This window comes from Sorex fumeus, unplaced genomic scaffold, assembly GCF_029834395.1.
Source record: "Sorex fumeus unplaced genomic scaffold, SorFum_2.1 ptg000007l, whole genome shotgun sequence".
Classification (NCBI taxonomy): Eukaryota; Metazoa; Chordata; class Mammalia; order Eulipotyphla; family Soricidae; genus Sorex; species Sorex fumeus.
In genome coordinates, this window is record NW_026606064.1 from 42,008,681 (window position 1) to 42,021,172 (window position 12,492).

The 12,492-nt window shown below is 34.5% G+C and overlaps 1 protein-coding gene across 3 annotated transcripts in view; it reads left to right on the forward strand.

Moving 5' to 3' along the window:
• The window catches only part of RGS7 (regulator of G protein signaling 7), a 468,689-nt gene that overhangs the window by 96,529 nt on the left and 359,668 nt on the right, over positions 1 to 12,492 (forward strand). The gene's annotated exons all lie outside the window — the stretch shown is intronic.

Genomic DNA, 12,492 nt, shown 5'->3' on the forward strand with positions numbered 1-12,492 from the left:
AAATTACCATGTTGCTAGGCAAAGTTAATTGGTGTAGAAACTTTTTTTTGTATCTTTATTCCCATAGATCATTCGGATTGTTTTTCTACCTTCTTGTATTTTTGCATTAAAATTCAGGCTTCAGTGATGTTCACCAGAGTTTCTAGCACAAATAATTTCAATTAGAACTTTCTAACATTGTCTCTTACCTATTCCAATTTTAAGTGATCTGATTTGTGTTATCTTAGTTAATGCTAATGTAGAGTTAAAGAGAAACCCTCATGAGTTAAAAAGAACCAGTAACTGCCTGGGAAAGTGTTACACTTCATAATTTATTCATCTTGTCTACTTAATTCTATTCCTTAAAAAACATGACATGCATGCCTGAATGAAGAAAGTCTGCTATAAATATTTAAGTGAATTAATTGCTTTGGGAAAGGTCACTTAAAGCTTTAAACGTTATAAATTATGAGTGTAAATGAAACTAAATTCTGCCATTAAAATTTTCCTATTTATTAAATCTGAAATATATGAGACCTTTTATACAAAACAGTTTTCTTCTATCTTTCCCACCCACACTCCCTGTAAATTTGTTTTATCTACTTTGTGTATAAGGTTTTTCTTTTATTTTCATGGGGAACTGGGATTCAATGAAATTTTTTGAGGTATTTTTAAGAATGTTTTATTTTATTAAAGAATCAGACATTTTAAAGTTCTGTGGTTGTACTTTGTTTCTCATGTTTTCAGTGTTGCTGAGTTTGTCCTTTGGACCTATTGCTATATCACTTTCCCTCATCACAGTTATAGCTGAGACCTCTGACACCTCTTCCCCCTTACTTCCTCTTCTCTTCTTTCTTCCCTTGATTTCTTTACTTCTTGGTCCTTCTCTTCCCTATGCCCAGGAATCAAGACTGATCTAGGCATCTACTTTTTAGTACATTGCATTCTCTTGTCCAGTTATACTATTAATCCTGCTTCTGTGAGAAAAACAAGTGTTTTCAACTTCCATAAATCAAACTAAAAATGATAACAAAAAATCTTTATTAATCAGTATGTGAGGCCCAATAAATAAATAAATAAAGGCCCTCCCGTTATTCATTGATTTGCTCGAGTGGGCCCAGTAACGTCTCCATTGGAGACTTTGTTGTTACTGTGTTTGGCATATCAAATACGTCATGGGGAGCTTGCCATGCTCTGCCGAGCGGGCGAGATACTCTCGATAGCTTGCTGGGCTCTCCGAGAGGGGCGGAGGAATCGAACTTGGGTCGGCCATGTTGGCTGCGTGCAAGGCAAATGCCTTACCGCTGTGCTATCGCTCCAGCCCAATCAGTATGTGAGAATGATCAAAATTATGGTCTCCTGAGTTTTTCAAATGTAATCGGGAACATTTGGAGTGGCATGGCCATGGTCCTCTCATTAGTGTTTAAAAGTTCCAAATTTGGGGGCAATTAAGATCTTCATATTGTTAATATTTAATTAATTATATTATTATATTTAATTAAATCAACTTGGTTATTTCTATTGACTTTTTTTATAAAGTAAAAGCTAATTTTAATTGATAAAATATGATAAATCAGTACCTCAGTTCTCTTTGAATCTGCCCTTTTTTCTTTAAATAAAGGCATAATAACCTTTCTTCCCTTCAAGGAACTTTTCTTGTTTTCCCAAGAGGTAGGGAGAGAAAAAGAATGGAGGTATGAGGAGAAAAGTGTAGGAAACAACAGGAATCTCATTTACTATCAAATTAACTATTGCATATTTTAATTGATGTTTTAGTCACACTCTGAGTATTTAATTCTCAAGAGAGAAATGTGTTGCTTCCTTTCAATTACACTGTATTATTGAAGAGAAGAACTTTGCTAAGACTATATAAAACAACTTAAACAAATTACAAGTATTTGTTTTATAGATTTTGGCACAAATTAGTTGACTATTTTAACCTTAATTTGTAAAGTGTTTCAAGGTTTTTAAACAATGATGCTAGAATAATAATGTATGCATATATTGTTCAAGTTGCAGTTTAAAAATAATTTGTTTCTTTCAATTTATCTTAGTTACTTTTGTAATGTAAAAATTTCTGTTTGATTTAGTTCTATTACTGAATATAAGAAAATATTCAAATACCATAATTCAGATAAAAGGCTAGTATTCAGGATGTATAAAGCACTCACAAACCTCAATAGTAAAACAAAACAAAAAAACCCCAAAACAACAAAGAGGAGATGAAAAGACAATTCCTGAGAAAAACGTAAGGGTGACTGGTAGGCACATAAAAAATTAGTCATTATAAGGAAAACTTAATATTAGGGAAATGCAAATCTTAAGAATAATGAGATATCTCTCACTAGGAGGGATGCTCTGTATTGAAATTACTGGAAATAGTGTTGGGAGGAATGTGGTGAACAAGGAACCCTCATCACTGGTAGTTGTAGTTTAGCTTCTATAGGAAACAGTATGGAGACTTTTCAAGAATGTCTTAACCAGCAGTTATACCTCATGGCATGTGTTCTAAAACGTTAACCAAAAAAGATGTTTACATATTATGTTTGGTGCAGTACCATTTTCTTTTTAAAAATATTTTTAAATGAGATTCTGTAGTTTACAATGCTATTAAAGGTTTTTTATGCACATTTATTATGTACATATTTACAACACAACACCCACACCCAAGTACCCCCCTCCCAAGAACCCCAACCACCCCTCCCTCTCAGCTGTGCCCCCTCATCATACCCCACAACTCAGTTGTGTGAACCAGTTCTCCTGTTATGTTGCCTTTGGACCATAGTATAGCACCATTTTCAATAGTCAAAAAAATAAAACAACCCGAGTGCCCAAGAACAAGTAAATGAATTAAGAAACTGGTATTTGTAAACAATGAAATACTACTCAGCTATAAGAAAATTAAAGTTTGCAATTTGCACAACTTATATGGAACTTGTAGGACATCATGTTAAGTGATATAAATATAAAGGAAGGACAAAAACTGCATCATCTCACTTATTTGTGGTATACAGTGCAACAAAACAAGGGGATAGACCAGAAAATTATGACAAAGAAAACTAGGAAATAGACAAAATTATGACAAACACTTTGACTTTGATTGCAAAGCTGAGGTTACCAAGTAGTCGGGAGATGGATGTGAATGAAGTACAATGGCAGAGGGTCCTGGGCACTTTGTTGGCGGTGAAAGAGAAATAATTTTGTTCATCAAAATCCTAAATAATAATTCTAGTATAACCTTATTATCTAAATACAATAAAAACTTCAAAACCAGTGATTGATATCTTGGCCAAAATTGGAGTCTGGGAAAACTATGAAAATGTTCACAATATGGACAGAATAATAATCTCAAAATTCACATATTGAAATTATAAATCCCAAAGTAATGATATTTGTGTATGGGTTGGGGAAGTGCATGGTCTTTGGTAGATAATTATGCCATTATTGTAGAACCTTCATGATCTGGTTAGTACCTTTATAAAGAAAGTTTATTCATGTGATCTCTGCTCTTTGCACTGTTATTGTGCAGATATGAAAAGAAATGCTTATATCACAGTAAGAAAGTATGCTCTCACAATTTTACTGTGAACAAGAAATTTCTGTTGTTTGAACATTTCAATCTGGAGTAGTTTGATAAAAACCTAACCTGGCTAGAAGTTAATAGTGAAATATTAAATAATGACGAGCAAGAATGCTTTACAACTCTAATGGATCCTTGGCAATTGGTCATCTGTGATTCAACAGATTCCAGTTGCCTGGCAAGCTCCCCATGGTGTATTCGATACGCCAAAAAAGGTAACAATAACAGGTCTCATTCCCCTGACCCTGAAAGAGCCTCCAATACGGCACCATTGGGAAGGATGAGTAAGGAGAGGCTGCTAAAATCTGAGTGCTGGGACAAATGGAGATGTTACTGGCACCTGCTCCAGTAAATCGATGGCAACGAGATGACAGTGATACAGTGATACAGTGGATTAGAAGGTTTTCTGAATTATTCCAGGTGTCATAAATTTACCTGTTAAATAATTTTTTAATAATTTCTATTTCCCTGGAAAATGAAAGCAAAATTTTATGGATGCCTAGAAACACCATAGAGATCATGCATATAAAATCATGACATCCTATTCCTAAATTATTTTGCACTGACTACATGATTGTCCAGCCTTATAGTTCTAAATTTGTTCACATTATAGAAGATAGAAAATGGCTCAAAATTGGTGAAAACATCCAGGGTCAATAGACTGATCTATGTCTACTTGTTTTATTGTTTTTAACCTCACTTTAGTTTCTATTGTTTGTCTTTTTTTAGATAAACACTTGATGGAAAGTTTCAGACATATTGATTTTATGTAAATACTTCACCAAGTGTCTCCTAAGAATAAAGCAAAATATTCTTTTACATCTTAAAAATTAATTAATTCAGAACATTCAACATTGATACAATATACATTTTATTTTGCAGTGTGATTTTATGTCATTAACACCTACTTGAAAGTTCTGGGGTAGAAATGCATAAATCTAGAGAAGAAAGAAAATGCAGTTTTCTCCTGCATTCATAGTTCTTCGACTTCCTTATTACCTGAAGGAGGAAAATATAATAGAGAAAAATATAATCTATTAGCAATCAAGTCCTATCTGCTTCCACTTGGACAATTGGTCCTTAAATGTGTCTAGCATATTTTTTCACCTCTCTAACTCAAGGATTAAGCACAGGGATTAATTTCTTTTTAATGTTTCCTCAAGTACAGTGCCTATAATTCTTCTGTCTTTAGAATGCCTTTTATGTTATTCTAGAGATGGGCAGTTAATTTCTGGAGTTCTGTGTGATTCAGGTTAAATGGCACTGTTTAAAATTTATGGCCATTATTGATTGCAGCTGTCTATGATCACTGTATCACTGTCATCTCGTTGTTCATCCATTTGCTCAAGCGGGTGCCAGTAATGTCTCCATTCGTCCCTGTCGCATGCTACTGTAGCCCAATGGTGTATTGAGGGCTCTTTAAGGATTAGGGGAATGAGGACCATCATTGTTTTTGGCATATCAAGTATGCCATGGGTAGCTTGCCAAGCTATGCCGTGCTGTCAGTGATATGGTACAGGATTTTCAAGTGATGGATATACCAGCATTACTCTACAGATTCTGATTTTACAATTAAAACAATAGACATAGATTGTCATTTGTATGTAATTTCAAAGCATATTTATTTATACTTCATAAAATTGGGCACAACTGATGCAGAGTTATATTCTACTGGGTTTCACATTTACCACACACAGAATTCAATTACAATAGTTGCTAATTAATAATTAACCAGAATCATAAGAAAGTATTACAGTTATTTAGTAGTACAGCAAACAAGTTCCTATGATTGCGTATCCTTAGGATTAAAAATAGTCTTAGTAAGTCATCTCTCTTTGATGAAGTTTAGTTTTTGTCATATTTAAAAGAAATAAAGATGAAATAGTTATACAGTGTAGTCTGCCAGCTTTGAAATTGCTTTGTTGGTGGTGTTTTAGCACAGACAAGTGTGATGGTATTTGAGATTGAACCTAGGAAAGTAATTGAATTTTGGTGAGGTAATGAGTATTGGAGGCCTCATTTTATAGTTAATGGCCTTACAAGGGAAGGAGATTATTGCCTTTCTCCACCTCCTTCACAGGGCACAGGAAGAAAGGCTCGCTTGAACTGGGAAGAAAGCCTTTACTAAAACTTTACCGTGCTTTCCACACCCAAGAACTATGAGAAATAAACTTTTGTTGTGTAAACCACCTTGACTATGGTATTTTATGAATAGATCCCATACAGATTAAGACATATATCAAGAAATATTTTCCTCTCTTTGTAGTCTATTGAATACAAATATTATATCCTTGGAGTTCTCCTATATTCTGCTTGTTTCTTTAATAACGCAGTCGTAGCAGTTTTTTATAAATGGTTTTTGGAATGCGTATGACATCTTGGCTAATTATGCTGAATACCATCCTGGAGGTGCTCAGGGGAGCAAATGCAGTGTTGGGAGTAAAACATTATTTGCTGGTTCAATGCAGTGTTCGGAATTTAACTAGTGTTTGCTGCATGTAAAACAAGTGCTTTAACCTTTAAACCTCTATACTATCTTTTCAACCCAGGTATTTTTCTTTAAACAGCATTTATCAACTATCACAACTAGTGGGTTCCATTTAGTTATTTTATTCTTAATTTCTTAACCATCTGGGATATTATCTTGCTCTTGGAATTATGGTCCACATTAATTTCTGGCTACTCCTTTTCCATTTGTGACAGAAAGAAAAGGTATCTTTTCTATCTCAAACCTCGAGATCATTGGTATTATATTGCAGAAGAGACAGCACCACAGAATCAGAAATGTTGAAAATAAACATTTTCAAATGTACATGGACCATACATTATTCTCAACCCTATACACCATGGGCTGGAGTGATAGCACAGCAGGTAGAGAGTTTGCCTTGCAAGCAGCCAACATGGCCGACCCGAGTTCGATTCCTCCGCCCCTCTCAGAGAGCCTGGCAGCTACCAAGAGTATCTCACCGGCACAGCAAAGCCACCCATGACATATTCGATATGCCAAACACAGTAACAATTGTCACAATGGAGACATTACTGGGCTTGCTCGAGCAAATCAATGAACAATGGGAGGACAGTGACAGTGATACACCATAAATTGGAGTTATATTGGCATAGAAAGTTATGATTTGATCTGTGTTTACAACTGCCTTAATAGCATAAAATCATAAAGTAGTAATTATTTTTATCATATTTACATTTATTATAATCAATGTAATAGTAATATATAGTAATATTGTGACATATTCGATATGCCAAAAACAGCAACAAGTCTCACAATATTACTGGGCCCACTCGAGCAAATTGATGAACAATGGGAGGACAGTGACAGTGACAGTGACAATAATATTATATTGCTATCAAAAAACTAATCAAATAATAATTATATGCCCAGTGCTATTTGTTGGAGCATCTCTGGATATAGTACTTTTTTTGTCTCTTAAATAAGTTGGAATTTACTTTTATTGTAATGCCAAGCAGGAAGTTATTCTTTTTATTGAATCATGATTAAACAACATACCTCCTATTATCAAAATTTCCAAAGGGACTCTCAAGCCATAAAAAATTGCAACCACTGGGGCATTTGCCTTGCATGTGGACGATCTGGGTTTGATTCCCAACATTTCATATGGTTCCCCGAGCACCGCCAGGAGTGATTCCAGAGTGCAAAGCCAGGAGTAACCCCTGAGCATTGCTGGGTATGACCCAAAAAGCAAAAAAAAAATTGCAATCATTGTGGGGCCAGAGATACAGTACAACAGGAAGGGTTTGCTAACTTTACCTTGATCATGGCTGACCTGGGGTCAGTTCCTGATACCAGATATGGTCCCCTGAGCACCACTAGGAGTAATTCCTTAGTATAGAGCCAGGACTTACCCCTGAGCATCACTAGGTATATCCCCAAATTTAAAAAAAATACCACCAAATTTCAACAATTTCAACCACCAAAAATCAAGAGATAACAAGTTGGTTCATATTGGACAAAACCAGGCAATATACAAATTCAGTCCAGACCAAAGCACTCTCTTAAACCACTTTGAATTTCTTTTATTTTTAACTTTTTATTTTTCTTTATTTTTTCTTTTTTCTTTTTCTATTGATGGCCTCTCATCTGTACTGCAAACAACTTTGAATTTCACTCTTGACTACTCATTTCCTAGAGTGGACATAATGTAGTTGCATTGTATCCCTAAATTTTGTAAACAAAAACAATAACAACAGTATACTGACAAAATTAAAAAGGACACAGAAACCAAGTCAACTATCAGAAAGAAATGCACACAATTACAATCAACTCATATTTTTCATAGGAGACAAAAGTATTCTATCATGGAAATATTTAAAAGCTTATACATAATATAGGAAATAATTACAAAGTTCTTGACATTGGCCTTGAAAATAAATAATTTTGGATATGGTGCCCATGGAAGATGTTATATTTAAAAGAAGAAATAAAAATATAAAAAGGAATCCTTTAAAATTGGAAAAATCATGCTGATATTTTTCTGAGAAAAGATTAATAACATAAAACAAATAAGGAATTCATACAACTCTATAAAAGTATTAAAGGATTCAGTTATAAATGGGCAGAGAAATTGTTTATGCATTTGTAAAACAGTACATTAGCTAGCCAAGAGAAACATGAATAAATGTTAATATCACTGCTCAGGGCCAGTGAGCAGTTAATATCACTCAGTGGGCTGAGTCCATGGTTTGCATACAGAAGGCCTTGGTTCAATCTTTTTGTTGTTGTTGTTGTTGTTGTTGTTGTTGTTTTTGAAGCAGTTTGTTACTTTATTTGGGTAGCAAATCATTTTTAAGTTGATACAAACTGTTGTGTGAACACTTGCTCTGTGATTGTTTTCCTGTTAATTTTGAGTATCAGTAAAACTTGTGTTTGTTATTTGTAACTGTAATAAGTAACCCAGGGTTTATATTTTCCATTACTTAACTAACATGGATGTGAGCTAGATGAAATGTTCATTTTAAAATTATATTATGGGTCACTTTTATTTATTTATTTATTTATTTATTTTTATTAGTGAGTCACCATGAGGAACTGTTACATACTTACAAACTTTCATTATTGCATTTCAGTCATACAATGATCAGGTACCCATCCCTTCACCAGTGCCCATTCTTCACCACCAAAGACCTAAGTATCCCACCCATCTCCCTAACCCTCTCCCCCTCCCCACCCTACCTCTGTGGCAGGGTATTCCCTTTTATACTCTCTCTCCTTTGGGGTATTGTGGTTTGCAAGAGAGGTATTGAGTGGCCATCCTGTTTGGTCTTTAGTCTATTTTCATCAGCTCCCAACCCAAGTGGGTCCTCCCAGCGCCCTTTACTTGGTGTTCCCTTCTCTGTCTGAGCTTCCTTTTCCTTCAGCAGGTGAGACCAGCTTCGAAGCCGTAGGGCAAACTTCCTAGTCCTTATCTCTACTACTCTTGGGTATTAGTCTCCTATTCTGTTACTTTATATTCTACAGATGAGTGTAATCTTTCTATGTCTGTCCCTCTCTTTCTGACTCATTTCACTTAACATAATAATTTTCATGCTGATCCACCATGTGGTTCTCTGAAACATTTCTGGGTGCTACCCCAAAGCACTGATGAATGTGACACGAAAGCACACATGCACACAATAAATAAAATCACTAATTATCAAAGAAATGCAAATCAAAATAACAAAAATAACATAATACATTTCAGAAAGTCTATTTGAAAAATCATCAGGAAAAGATAATGTCAAAATTCTGGAGGAAAGGAATCTTTGTGCATTCTTCATGAGAATGCCAAATAATAAGCAACTATGGAAACAAATTTAAAAATTCAAAATACACTGAGAAAATTATTCAGCAATCCTATTTCTAGGCATATGTTTAAAGAAACTAGTATCTTGAGATGCCTTCAGTTATGTTTATTACCATTTTATTTTCATTAACCAGGGTATGGAAATAACTTGTATCAACAATAAATGGATAAAAGTGTGTAGTAAAAATATGTACAATGAAATATACATAAAAAAAAGAAAACCTTTTGTGACATTGGTAAATCTGGAGGCCATGTGCTAAGTAAAATAAATAAAAGATAGAAATTGCATAATCTCATTTATATGTGGAATTTAAAAGAAACAGACTTCTAAAACACAATCTAACATAGTGATTAATACCAGTTGATTATTACAGTCTTACTTTGTGGAAGATGGGAAAATCTTGATGAGTTCAGTCAATCTTCTAGTTAGAAGAGGAATAATGTACATATTATTGTAATGTACAATGATCGTCTACTGTACATATCACATGGTAACTGTGTTAAAATCACATACACCTGGGGCTGGAGCAAGAGCACAGCGGGTAGGGCATTTGCCTTGCACGCGGCTGACCCGGGTTCAATTCCCAGCATCCCATAGGGTCCCCTGAGCACTGCCGGGAGTGATTCCTGAGTGCAGAGCCAGGAATAATCCCTGAGCATTGCTGGGTGTGACCCAAAAAGCAAAAATAAATAAATAAATAAATAAATAAAATCACATTCACCTAAGAGTTGTTAAAGAAAACATCTTTGTTCTCACTTTTTATTTATTTTTTGATGGTGCAAGAAATTTAACCCAGAATATCAAACATGCAAGAGAAGTGCTCTATCTCTACTTTTAAAAAATTTTCATCATCTCTAATTCTATCTCTGTTTCTAGTTCAGTTAGTTTCTTTCTCTGAGAACACTGCATGTGAGTTAACTAGCCTTAATTAATTTTAATGTGGTAATGTGTAACTAGCTTAATATGGTCGTGGGTTTGATTATATATGTGTGTGTGTCTATATATTATGATGCAATGTTTTTACCAATTTTATTTTATTAAAGCACCATGAGGTACAAAACAATTACAAACACAACAAAACTATAAATTACCAAGTTTGTCATAGTTGAGTTATTGACATACAATATTCCATCATACATCGTTATCCATTATTAGTGGTAATATTGTCTATTCAATCCCTTTGAAAAACAGTATGGAGAGTTCTTAATAAACTTAAAATTGAGCTACCATATGACCCAGTGACTCCACTTTTGGGTATCTATACCCAGGATAGAAAAACATTCATTCAAACGAATGTATACACATGATTCATTGCAGTGCACAGTATAAAATCTTATACAATATTATATGTAAATGAATTATTATGAATAAAGAGTGGAGTGATAGGCAAGAGGATATAGAAATATATATGTACATACACACACATACACACACACACCACATACTCTTTTTGGTGGTGTCAGAGATGCAACCCAGATCTCATGTCTGCAGGCAAGTTCTTATGTCTTTGCTGCTTGGGGGTCAACCAGGCCAGAAATTTATTGCAGAAGCCTGAGAATGGGGTACAGGGTTCAGGCTCTGTTGTACCATGTTCCATCAGGGTCATCCCAACAATTCTCTGGGCCTCCAGGGCTACAACCCATGATGCTTAAGAGGCTATGTGGTGTCAAGGATCAAAACCTGTGAGCTAACTCCTGGCCTCAGTTTTTGTTTTTGTTTTTTTATTTAAACACCAGGTTTATAAAATTTTTTCATAATAGAATTGTATTTTTTAACATTTAAAATAATTTTTTTATTTTTTATTTTTTTTATTAGTGAAACTATAAGCTTTTGATGTTCCAACACTAGTCCTACCACCTGAGTCACCTTCTCTGCACCATTGTTCCTATTTTTCCAATCACCTCCAAAGCCTGCCATTTAAGCAGGCACCCAATAATTTGTTTTATATTACTTTTATGTTACTTTTATATTACAACCAAATGGCTAAAGGAATTATTTAAAAATAAGAAAAATAAAAAATTATCAAAAATCATTCAATAAAGGAAAATTTGTGAAAATTGTTTTATCTCACCACAGGGTAGATTTGAGGATTTACTAAACTGTTCATCATTAGTTGGATATTCTATGTTATTGTTTGTTGAATTTAGTTGGCTTCTATGTTACTTTCTCATATAATTTGGCATGCTCCTATTGGAATTTCAGTACTGTAGAATTGGCAGGTGAATAGTCCAGAAACTTTAGGATCTGTAGAATTAGGATAAGTCTGCAAAGATTCTTAGTGAAGCCATGATGTCAGGCCGTAGACTACTGGCATGGCGAAGCAGTGGCATGTGGGTGTAGCTGATGGGGCTTTAGCATGGCAGGGACCTGGCCTTCTCTCTTCCTCAGGGTGCCCTGGAATTTTCTGTTTGGGACACTGGAGTGTTCATGAATCTTAGCTGTCTGTCTTGCATCTCCTCAATATAGATCATGAGTATGAAGAGCAGAGGTCAGTGGGTGAGTTGACTTGGTGGTGTCTGTGGCAGGTAGAAATCTGGTTTTTTGGTTTTTTTTTGGTTTTTTTTTTGTGATATATCACACAGAAGAATATAGGAAATAAATTGAAAATTTGTCACACAGCAACAAATGGTAGAGTAAGCAAATAGAAAATAGCAAGATGGGGATTAAAATATAAACAGTTTATTACTCACTTTCAATGAAAATTGACTAAAAGTTCAATAGATAGGAATAATTTGACTTCTAAATAGGAAATTTTCTATGGGGCCTGTTGTTTGGGTTACAGTGGCAGGTCTCAGGGCTTACTCCTGACTTTGTGCACAAGGGTCAATCTTGGAAGTACTGGTAGACCATTGTTGGTGCCAGAGATCAAATTTGGGTTGGCCTCATGTAAGGCAAGTGTTCTACTTGCTTCACCATCTCTCTGGTCCTTATTAAAAGAAACCTTATATTTACAAACATATAGCTTAAATATCAAGGAATGCACCAATTAAAAAAATACATGCAGTATATATGTAATTTATATGTTATATGTAACATTTATAAAATATGTAAAATTGCAAGTAGACATAAACACTTTTGTTACATAAATATCAAAGTAAAGGCCCACAAGATGACTT